This window comes from Myripristis murdjan, chromosome 14, assembly GCF_902150065.1.
Source record: "Myripristis murdjan chromosome 14, fMyrMur1.1, whole genome shotgun sequence".
Lineage (NCBI taxonomy): Eukaryota > Metazoa > Chordata > Actinopteri > Holocentriformes > Holocentridae > Myripristis > Myripristis murdjan.
This window is the reverse complement of record NC_043993.1, coordinates 28,606,066-28,618,306: the sequence shown is the minus strand read 5'-3', so window position 1 is coordinate 28,618,306 and position 12,241 is coordinate 28,606,066. Positions and strand designations below refer to the sequence as shown.

The 12,241-nt window shown below is 45.7% G+C and overlaps 1 protein-coding gene across 2 annotated transcripts in view; it reads left to right on the top strand.

Annotated features, from left to right (window-relative positions):
- The window catches only part of robo3 (roundabout, axon guidance receptor, homolog 3 (Drosophila)), a 92,303-nt gene that overhangs the window by 26,435 nt on the left and 53,627 nt on the right, over positions 1-12,241 (top strand). The window lies entirely within an intron of this gene.

The window sequence follows — 12,241 nt, the reverse complement described above, 5'->3', positions numbered from 1 at the left end:
CAAGATCCATCTGTTTTTGGAGTTTGTTGACAGGGTGGAAAATTGGAACTGTTGCTCTCCCCTCCCCCCCGCCACAACACTAGCACTCCCCCCCCTCCCCCTGCCCACTTGCCATTCTCATAACGGGGGGGAGTATACACAGACATGGCACACTAATAGGCACACAGTAAAAAGTGTGCAGGGCATGAGGCGGGATGCAGTGCCTGAGTACCATCTGCTCCGGCCATGTGAACGCATTCGTTGACAGGGAGGGCTGCCGCGCCGGTTGGGCATCGGCCATACGTCGAGTTAGCGGACAGAGACAGCTGAAGGAGGGTCAGCTGACACGGGCAGACTGGCTCGTCTCCAAGAGGAAGACGCCGGTGTCAGAGAGACTGTTCACCTTCTTCACCTCTCAGGCGCCTCGGCGATGGACACAGAAAAAGGCAGGGAAAGTGAGCAGTGTCAGAGCTCCTGACCTCAGAGTGAAACTGCACACATGCATAAAATGACAGGGCTGGGTGTGTGTGTATGTGTGCATGAGCAAGCAGCTGAGAAAATTGGGAGGGAGATGCACACACACACACACACACACACAACTGTCAGGACTCTCCCACCATATTTTGATGTTAATTGTCTCCATAACGTGCACACATATCGCAAAAAAACAAAAAAACTGAGACTGACTAATAGCTGAGCAAACTAATTGGTTTGTTTGTGCACACCTCCCAGGAAAGGTGTCTGGGTATTTTTCACAAATGTGGGCATTAGTGCCAAAACTAAATCCTCCACTGATGGATTTACATGGAGTTTAATACGACATAAGTCATTAGCATAGTAGCAGAATCAGACTAAAAATATGTCATGGAATCACTGGCTTATCATTTGGCATAAAAATGAGTCCACTCAGTAGAATAATACGAGTGGAAAACAGACATGTTAATTCTTAAGCCAGCCTGTGTTTTTATTTATTTATTTATTTTTTTGAATATGTAATGCTTAATGAATTTCCAGGAAAAATCTAGAACACACTTCTTGTTTAAACACCATATACCTTTTCAGATCACTTTTGTCACAGCAACATTTAATTTGCCTGGAGGTATTTAATTGAGAATGATATCATGCAGCCAGGGAAAATGAACTGCTGGATTTATCAGCCATGGAGAGCATGAGTGTTTGTTTACCACATTTTCTGTCTGCTGTGTATTTGTTTCCACCCCCCGGTTACCCCTGGCTGCAAGTTCCGCATCACGCTCCACGACTCTGTGACTCCATCATAAATCACCTTGTTAAAATTTCACTTGAAATTACTTTTCGTTGGAGCGGAATACTTAAAGGCGCTTGTTGCCACCATCCCACTACAATGCTCAATAAAGGGAGGGGGGTTTGGGAGGGGCACTGTGTGTTCATTGTCTTTAGGCCCCGGCCTCCTGCTCCCCTTTAGGGTCGAGTTAAAGGGCGTTTCAGGTTTTCCAGATGGGTGGACTACAGTAGCCCGATCGGGCCACAGGGTCAGCTTAGGGTGAAACGGGACGGGGGTAAACGAGGCACAGGGAGACTCTGGTCACCTTACAATGGGCCTCTCAGCAATGCTCAGTGACCTTCTTACCCCACTGCTATAGGCCGCAAGACGTTGCCCATTACTAGATTAAAGTAATCCTCTTTTCAGAGGCAGACAATGGCTTTATTAGCTGACCACACACAGGAGCTTCGACCACCTCTGTAATGGCATTGTTGTGTGGGCTTGAGGTCCCGGGGTGGGCGTTATGGGTGGAGGGCAGACTGAAGGTGGGGTGGGGGGTTGCTGTATTGGTTCTCTTCAGAGTTGCCATGTCTACATGCTTCCCCTTCTCCTAACATAACCCTTCTCACCACCCATTTTCGTCTGTGTTTTTCATGAGGCTGCTTACTGGGGAGGGCAATTCCCAAGTGCAACACACACACTCACAAATGCACACACAAACGCACCCCATATCCTCATCACATATTGGTAGGCATATTGCTGGAATTACAATGAGATCACGTGTACATATGAACGTGCATGTTTGCAAATACCCCTCCTGCTCCGCCTCCAGTCCTCCCATGCATGCAATCCACACTGTGCTTTTTTTTTTTTTTTTTTTCCTCTGGATCTCCACCAGCTTGTTTTTGCCAACCAGCTCCATCAAAATGCCTTTTCATCTCCTCTCTTCCTCAGTTTCTGAGGCACAGCACATTTCCCACTAAAGCGAAAATACCTTTTAAACCCCCCCCCCCCAAAATATGTCTGTCTGTTTTCGCTGACAGATCTGCCTACGTCAAAAAGGCTCTTGGCATCAGCCGCATCACCTGATAGTTTCTTCAGCTTTAAGAGGAGCGGGGAGCCACTCAAGCAGAATTAAGTATTGTCAAACAGTGGGAATATTTAATGACTAACTGGGGTAATTTGAAGAGACATGCCACGTCTCTATCTCTGTCATTTACATTATAGCATCCATGACAGAGGAATACATTTGCTTTTGTAACAAAGAGATATGGGGCTTAGGGATACATTTTCTCGTGCTCCCTACAGAATATCTGTCAGTTTCCATTGAACTGAAGGCTTGTGAAGGGCAAAGTTATAGCGTCTATATCATAGAATGTATGAAGACCTTCACTCGGAAATGATTGAAATCAAGATGGTGACTACTGTCCATCCAGAATTATTGATTGCGCAAAAGTAAAACTCCCAATGAATTATTACTGAAGTTAATTATCTTAAGTGCTTCTTTTTATCTAACATATTGAATTTTTGAGTGAAGCCACTCATATCTCGATCCTGTCTCCTGAAATAGCGGCCGCCGTGATAAGGACAATTAGACAGAATAATAAGAGGAGATAAGCCAATAAATACACAGCTTGGAGTCATTAAGGTGATCGATTAGAAATGGATGAAACGCTAAACAGCCATTCACCTTGGCCGTGCCCCATCTATGATATCGTTCAACCTTAGAGGTCACAAGCCTTCACTGTATATCATCACTTCCCATGAAGGGTCTAACAATAGGAGGCTAATATAGCTTTAGGACAGCTTTTTGATAATGTGATATTATTGATCCTTGCTGGGAAACTGTCTTTGCTCCTGCGCCTCTCCACTGGAAGGGCAGAGTTCAGGGTCAACTGTGGAGCTGCACCCCTGGAGCTGCTAGGGCGTCAGAGTTGTGCTCAAGGACACTTCAGCAGAAGGAATGATTGCCGATTCTACGATTGAATGACCACAGCGTCCTTCTCGTCCCCTCTCCTGAAGCAGTGGGCTATCCTTTCACTTTCTTCGAGGAGCTGATCATTTGGGAGCCAGCGTGACCAGATCAGGAAAAGAGAGAGGTGCTCGGTGCTTGGTAGCCGCGACGTCACTTTAATTCCTCCAGAATCATGGCGTCTGTACTCTGCTGAGTGCTCGAGTCTGCTGGTCAACAGGGGTTTCGAGGAGTCATGTGTGTAGCCCATCAGGAGCTGCGTGTGGGTGTGCACGTAGATGAAAAATTGCCTGAAAACAGCCACACATGTACACGCACACACACACACACGGGGCCAACATGCCGTGCCAGGGGAGGTTTGCGGTGGATTAACCTCAAGGTTGCTGGGTGGGTGAGCACAGCCGGAGTAGGACCACCAGCTCAGGATTGGGATGGGAACATGCTGCTGAGCCAGACATAGGTGAGCACTCCTCATGCCAGGAGATTGGAAGGATTTGCACCCCAAGTGAGGAAGTGTTTGCTTGCCTGTGTGTGTGTGTGTGTGTGTGTTTGTGTCAGTGTTGTCTGTGTTCGTGCCTGTACACACACAAATACACTGCGGTGTTGAAAACGAGCAGGACTCGGTCGCTTTTCTGCACCACCAGGTTGATGGGAGGAGGTGTGGGAGGAGGAGGAAAAAAGGATGGTGGTGGGTAGGTGGGGGGGGGGGGGGGGGGGGGGGGGGGGGGTTGCTATGAGAGGGTTTTGCCTGCCAAGTAGTATTTTAATACAGCCCCCTCTTGACTTGAAATATGGCTGTTTCAATCAAACAGGCCTGGCAAGCCTGAGGCTAGTTCTGCTCTGTTTGTGTGTGTGTGTGTGTGAGGGAGAGAGACTGGGGAGGGGTTAGCATTCAGCAAGAGGACGGACGGGGTTAGCCAGGGCCCATAATAGCTCTCTAGCGCATATGCGGTGTTGGGATCATTCCTCCAAAAAAGTAAAGAATTATTTTTTACTTGTTACTCATTTCAGAAGCAACATTATTGTTACTCATCCCTCCCTGGGAGCAGTAATTCCCTGCATTACTCATGGCACTGTATTGTGTTAAAAAACCAAAAATGTATGATACAGTCCTCTCTTACCATAAAAAGCTGAATAATTAAGTTCTGAATGATAAGAGGAACCCAATAGTGTTGATATCCAGTAGTCTTATTAGTTTTATTTTATTATCAGTCCTAATAGTCTTAGTTTGCTCAGTAGAATTAAAGTAGCAGCAATATTTTGACCCTGACAAAGTAAACTTTTTTTGCTGTTTCTTATCTGGGAGTGGCATATAGGACATGAATCGAATTGAGTTGTAATGAGAATTGAGATGGAATTACAATGAAAACAAAGTCAGCTTTCTGGGGAAATCTGACAGTATGCATTGCCGCCTAAGCCTTTGATCTACGATCATGGGGGACAATTAACAGTGACAGGAATTTGAATGGGGCTGGCCCGGTTTGGAAGTCACACTTGAAAAAGAGATTTTGAATTGCAGCGTGTCTTCACCTGGTTAAATAAAGGTTAAAAAAAATGCTGGAAAAAATGATGAATTTTTATGAAAGTGTCATGCATTTTGTATCTAAATCTGATTGGCCCACCACAGCGCCACCGCCCAGGCCAGCAGGGCCCTAAGCTTCACGCACTGCATCTCATTTTGTCAATACAGATTCAAATCTCAGTTCCGTAACTCCTTTGTACCCCGTCATATTGAATTCAGTTATGTAATTTTGACCTTGTTTACTGCATTGCATTAGTTTTTTGCATGAGGCACAAACAAGCTTCAGCACAATGTCAAATTCATGATGTCCCATCATTTTAGCTTCACACTTGCAGGGTGCCTGCAAGGTGCCCTGATCATCCTCAGCCTCTGGAGTTCCGGCTGTTTATTGTCAAAGTCCCTCAGTTTAAACCCGACATGCACACACACACACACACACACACACACACACACAGACAGATAGACACAGAGCCTTCCTTCCCCATGGGCACCCCTTTTCCCCTCAACCTCTGTGCTGCTGATAATGAGGGCCTCCTTTACTGTCCCATTGCTGCACATGAGGCCCATGGTCATATTGGCTGCTGCTCGGCTGCCAATTGTTACCCCGCCCCACTTCCCTCACCCCCTCCAGCCCCACACCACCCCCTTTGCAAGACGTCTAGATCTGACAAGACGCCATGGAGGGGCCTGGCCCGGGCATTTATGAGCACTTAAAAAGCCGTGAAACATTGCACCTTGACAGATAACCCCATCTATCTCTTTCTCACCGCTGCAGCCCCACCCCACTGCCAAATCCTCTGACATCGCTTTCCCACATTTTGCTGAGACTCATGTTTTTATTACTTAATTTAATTTGGGGTTGCACGTTACTTGAAGTGGCGCTCACAACACACAAGGCGTTGAAAGTGCAATACAAGCGCATCGTACGCATGTGAGAACAATTAAATTTAGAGCGTGTTATGAAAAACGGTGCACAAGTGATTTGTACGTTGTGGTGCAACTGACTGAGTGTAATATTCTGATGTTTATTTAGCAATAATACTGTAAGTTTTTCCAGTGCTATTAATGGGCTTAAAATATACTTGCATTGCATCACAATTCACTTGCCGTGGACTTGAAATGTGGCTATTATTTCGGTTTTATCTGTACCCGGTCGCTAATAATGGGTTTTCTGGAGGTTTGCTCTGAGAAATGCCAGGGCTTTGACATCATGGTAATTGGTAGCATAGAGATTTTCTGTCAGCTTATAGTCTGGATTTATAGGCTCAGTTTGGCAAACATCGCAATGCTCTGTCACACTGATTATTTGCATTGTTTTCAGTTCGCGCATTTTTAATGCTTTATGTCTTTATTGATTAGACAGAAAATGGGGATTTTATGCTGGTTTCGCACAGAACAGCGAGGAAAAAGTCCGCCGTGTGTCTCAGCATTCACCTCAACCTGGAGGGTCAGCAGCTCATTTTTTACCGCTATGCAAGGAAATGATTTTTCATGCTCTTGTCATCCTGGCTCATGGGACCAGCTGCTTTTCAACCATTAGCCCAGGTTTGGTGGCAGCATTTTTTATTTTTTTTCGGAGGTTGTGGTGGGGGGTCCAGGCGGGGGTGGGTGGCTGATGGGTGGGGTTTTAGCTGGGAATGGCGCCGGGGCAGCTGTTGTGCTGCTAAATGGACTCAGATGACGGTGCTAAGCAGCAGCGACAGTGGCCTAAATGAGTGCTGCTGCGCCGGGCGACACACTCACGGACAAAAGAAAATGGAGAGAGTAAATTTGAGGCAGAATGCATTCGATGTTGATGAACAGGTTATATGTGAGTGATTGTGTGATGTGTGTGTGTGTGTGTGTGTGTGTGCACAGGTGTGTTTTTCTGTTGAACGGTGGCGCGGCAGCAGCGCTTGGACTAAGAAGGTGACCCTTCTGGACTCAGGGAAGGAGTAATTGAAATGCTCTGCCCTTGTGACTCCCATTCATTCCGCTGGCTCAATTTTGCTGCTGGCCATACGAGCATTTCCAGAGAGCCCAACCATGTTATGTCATTTACCAGAGGCCATAAACTACTCTCAGGCCAAAAGAGCCCAATGACAGCACCATGAATAAATGGAATTACCCTTTAAACCTAAGATACTTTTTTGGGGGAAACATATCAGATCGGCTGTCAAAAAGTGTAGATAAAGAAATGGTGAGGGCTTCTTCCTTGTGTGTGTGTGTGTGTGTTAATACACTGCAAGGGGGCTACTATGCCCAGTCATCCTGTTTATTAGACTGGGCTGTTCATTTTGGGCACAGACGGTGTTTTGCTGTATTTGCTGCTACAGCTGCCATGCAGCGTATCTGTGTGAGTGTCTTTATTTGTATTTGGGTGGGGTGGGGAGGGTGAGGGTGCTTAGACGCAGCCTGGACATCTGTCTCCAACTGTGAGCCCCCCCCCCCTATCCAACCCCCTACTTCTTTCCAAACCCTCCCACCCCCACTGAAAACACACACACACACACACACACACATGCGCACACACCAATATCCTGTGCGGTCCGTTTCATCATGGTGTAATGGCTGATGGTTGATAGGAATCGGAGGGGGTCCACTCTGGATAATGAGAGTGGCTGATGGAAGGTGGCTTCTGACGGGGGCCCCCGTTGGGCCCGAGGGTCCGGACAGATATTGCCTTGGGGAGCACGCTCAAGAGGGAAGAGAGAAGGTGTGTGCATGCTTGCGTGTGTGTCTAAGCAGGCTTGATAAAGGGATAAGAAGAACGTACGGACTTGGGAGGAAGAGCGAGGACGTCGTCGTGTGTGTGCGCTCACACACGTGTGTGCACACTGAAGCAGATTGCCTCATGTCGTGACAAGATGTAAGCCGACGGATTGACGGATGACCAGCTCAATCCCCCACAACAGCGCTTGAACCCGAGGCCCCTTCTCTCCGTCTCCCCCCCTCCCCTCTTGTTCTTTGCTCTGCCAGCCAAGGGACTATCTGTCATTCTCTCTTTGCCATCTGAATATTTATTCTTTAGGGGGTGCTGTCCCACACACACACACACATGCAAAGACAGACACACACACACACTCATGCAATCCTTGGAACAGTTGATGACAGCGATAAAGCCGTTTAATTAAAAGTGAGCCACAGCTTGCCCCCAAGGTTTGATTATGTCAAATCAAAAGCTTAAATGATGCACTGATGTACAGAAGGGTCCTGACACCTTGCGAGCGTGGTAAATCATAGGAGTCGAGTGGTCGCGGATAAACGGCGCATTCACGCACACTTTGTCGGGATACGGCAGGGCAGCGCGTAGACTTGTTGTGTGTTTTTGAATATTACATTGGTGCGGCGTAATTTGCACCACACACATCCATCACAGGGCATCATAAGGTGATGAATGCTACGTGCGAGCGGGCGTCATTTGTTTCTTTGTGTGACTAGCGTATTTGTCATAGTGTACACGAGGGAATGGCATGAAAAACACAGGTTGACAGCGACACCACGCAGAAGGTAAAAGTAATAGAGATAGAATCCTCGGAGATCTGAATTAGATTTTTGTCAGGATGCAGATGCGGTTGTTTTTTATCTCAGCATGTGGATTACATGGCCAGAGTTAAGGCTTCCAATCACTCAACAGCTACTTGTACTGAAAATGCATGCAGGCACTCTAGATGAAAGTATATACTGTACATAATATCATATTTTATAGTGCGTTAGATGACATGATGTTTGCCTCCCGGCTCTGTGCATGCCTTTATTTATGCATCCTCACATCACCCAGCAGTGTGTACTCCTATCTGTTACACTGTGTGTGTGTGTGTGCTGACTAAAGCACACTGTTCAGGCCCAGCGGTGGGGATTACTCTGGCTTTGTAGAAGGGGTTTAAAGCAGGGGTCAAAGTGCACCCACTTAATATGGGCCCCCGGGGGCCTTGTGGGTAATTGCCGGTGCCTAATAAACTTCTGTGGACCCTCTTTTGCTCAAATCTGGCCAGTGCCGAGGACAGAGAGGGAATGATCAGGAGCCCCTGAAGCCAAGCCCTCCGATTGGTGTGTGACAGGTCATCGCCGCCGTCCTTTAACCCTGTGGCATGGTAATTCAGACCCGAGGTGCAGGGAACCACCGCGCTTTCCTCCTCTCTTTGCGTGACTAGACAGGTTTTTGAGTAATTTAGTTGGGATTTCCTATTTTACTGTGAATAGTGGTTTAGGAGAATGTCTTTGACAGGTTGAGATAAGGTCAGGGGTGTGGTTTGGCATATCATTCCAGGATTGGAAAACCAGTGGGATTTCCAGCACCCCAAATGCTCTGTGGGTAACTAATTGGCCATTAGGATATGCATCTGACTGCAGCCATAAGCGGCCGTTCTATCCGGCGTGTATAACTCCCTATAGGAGAAACAAATAAACAAGGCAGCCGCTTAATGGTTCAGCGTCCAACGATGAATTGTATAGACCCATAATGCTTTTTGTGTATTTTATCAGGGCAAAGGCAAGCACATGCTGCCTTACCGAATGAGGAAATGAAAAATATCCTATTCCCTCCTTAAACACCAATGCACTCATCTTGTGTGACCTTGATTATAAAGAAAACAGGTTGATTTATTACCTCACGCACACACCCACACACCCTCGCTCCGAGAGGACGCCACGCTATCTTGACAGTTAGAGAAATGGACCTTCGCCGCGCACGCCCTGACACTTCTTCACTGACAGAGATACAGTGATAGGGCGATCGCTTTCATGCAAACCCGGGTAATCCGGACAAATAAAGCATCCTCACAAATCCCAGTGTAAGTGGGTTCATATGGAAGGATGGATGGATGGATAGATGAATGGATGGTGATGATAACGGTAATGTCCTGGGGCTTTGTGCGCTTGTCTGTGCCGTCATTAGGGGAGTCCTGTCATTAATCAGATGAAGTAGTGACCCTCCCCTGCTGGCCTGTGACATTACAGCAACATTGGCGATGTTATTCGGTTATTGTGGGCTAGCGTATGTACAGTAGACACACACACACACACACATGCGCACACGTGACCTGTCATAATTGACAAATCTCAAAAGTGCCCAGAGGAGACATTCACTGACAAGTGGTGACACATGTAAGTTGCTGGTTGACATGAACATACAAAGTCATCTGTGCAGGAGTAAATAATCTGCTTTTATCTGCTTTCAGTGGAGCATCCAGCCCAAGGCAAACCGTACAACATGAAAAGCCCATAGACCGATCTGAAGTATCATACACTTGAATATTATATCCTGCATTCCACACGCATAACAAACACGCATTCCTCTCTCCACGCTCCTGTAGTCCTCAAGGCCTCAAATTTTAAGTGAGCGAGTGTTTTTTCTAACACGTCCTTTTGAAAACCCTCCTATGTTCCCTTATACCTCCGTGCAGATGCTTGTTTATGCCACTGGAGACACATTTCAAAAGGACAACGCACCGAATGGAATGCATGACAGTAAATCAGGATTTTTGAGGCATTTCTTGAGGGTTTTATCTCGTCATTATTTTTGCGCTCACAAGAACTGCATTTCACCCGAACGGGGAGCGATATGGAAACTTGTTAGTTCGTATCAGCAGAGGAGTCATTACCGGTGAATTGTGTGGAGGTGAAGTGTTGCAAAACGTTTGTGAGATTACATATTTTAATAGAACAAGTTTGGATTGTTAAGATTTTTAAATGTATTTATCAAAAAATCATGAAGTGGGCTTATTTGGAACACCCATGGGCTTAAAGGGTACATTCAGTACCTATCAGACTTTTGACATATTTTGACAAATTAAACAATAAAAACATTAAAAATTGGCATAAATGAATTATTGACACTTCAGATGAGACATTAGACTATCATTTTAACTAAAATGTTCTCACTTAAATTGAGCCGGTATATATTAAAAATGTCTGAAAAGCAGATTTGGTGGGCTTAAGGGATGTTTACCCTATATTGTGTCTTATGGTGTAGAAATGAAGTCAGTTCCATTACGTGTTGCTGGTTCTTTTTATAGACATACATGCTATTCAATATTTCAATCACATTTTAAATCTTTTTTTTTTTTTTTGGTCTGTGTTTTTTAATGAATTTTATGCTTTGACAAAGATCGAGGCGAAATGCTTGACAGCTTTTTTAGCGGCTGTGTTTAATATCCATGAAGTGCCGTCTGTGTAAATTAGGACACCAGTTTTTGACACGACTTTAACTTTTTGAAGAAGAAAAACTGTGATTTCTCTGCGCTCATCTTTATGACAGTCTCAACAGCCCATTCTTTGTACACTCAGAAACGAGCTGAAGGAGGACACGAGGAGAATGCCATTATATTGATATGACTTATTGATACTGTCGGTGAAACCATAATGTATGTAAAGCAACTACCCTGTTCTCCGCCATCAATTAATAATCCACCTACTCCTTGATGTCCAATTCTCACATTCACTCGTAACATCAAAGGAGATTTTGACAGCCCACAAGTACTATTTTGAAAGACGCGTTACTCAGACTTTGAAAAGTTTCTCAGCAAATGCCCGTGAGAGATTATGATGTGAAAGGGAATTTTAGGAGGGTCTAATGTTCAGATTGGTAGAGGGGGGATGGCTGTTGGGGAGACATTTGAGCCAGATAGGAATGCCCGGAGGTTTGAGAATCATTCATCTCTTTGGTTTACGTAGCTTGCTCCCCCTTTGTAAATCCCTGAAGTGGCTTAGGCCGGACTACTTGCCTGCAGGCCAGCATGGCTTTGGCCTCTCTGTGTACGCTGGTGTATGTCAAGACATCATCCTAAAGTACAAAAGCCTACTCCACACCTGTAATCTGAGAGGTCACGGGGCTCAAGAGACTAAATGGGAGAGAAAAAGCGTTGCCTTCAGGTATCAACCACAAGCTGTTGGCTACAGAAGGATGAATTTGGAACAGGAGGGGGGAAAGAAGACAAATCCCTCATGCATTATGAATAGACAAAAATGACAGAAAGCAAAAGTGACAGAGTTGTTTTCTGGAGTCCAAATTCAAAATGTCTCCTCACAATTGGGTAGTGGCTTTATCTGAAATCTTTATTTGAATGGTTACTTGTTTTCTTGATAACATTTCCAAGTGAATTTATGCATGTGCATTCACCAGGGGAGTGTGTGTGGGCTGGACTGAATAATTCATCTACTTTCTGTGTGTCAGATAGGAGAGCCTTCATTATTGATGAGCTGTGATGCCACACACAAGACACAGAGTCAATGTGGACCTTTGGGACACACACAGAGACACACACACACACACACACACCCCATTGTGAAGTCAGTCATATCATTAGAATTGTCCTGTGAGGTTTTGTGTCATTCACTTCAGCCGCAGTGAGAGACGATCCTGATTTTTGTACTGCACCTGTTTTGCATTGATGTCGTGTTTTCAGCGGAACCAAACATCAGCTGGAAGTAAGCAGTGACCAGCAGAACACTATAGTCTGACACTTACAAAGGGCATACAGGACACAAGCTATGCGTAGTTAGGTAAAGGATAATAATAATAAGGATAATAAAGAGGTTTACTTGG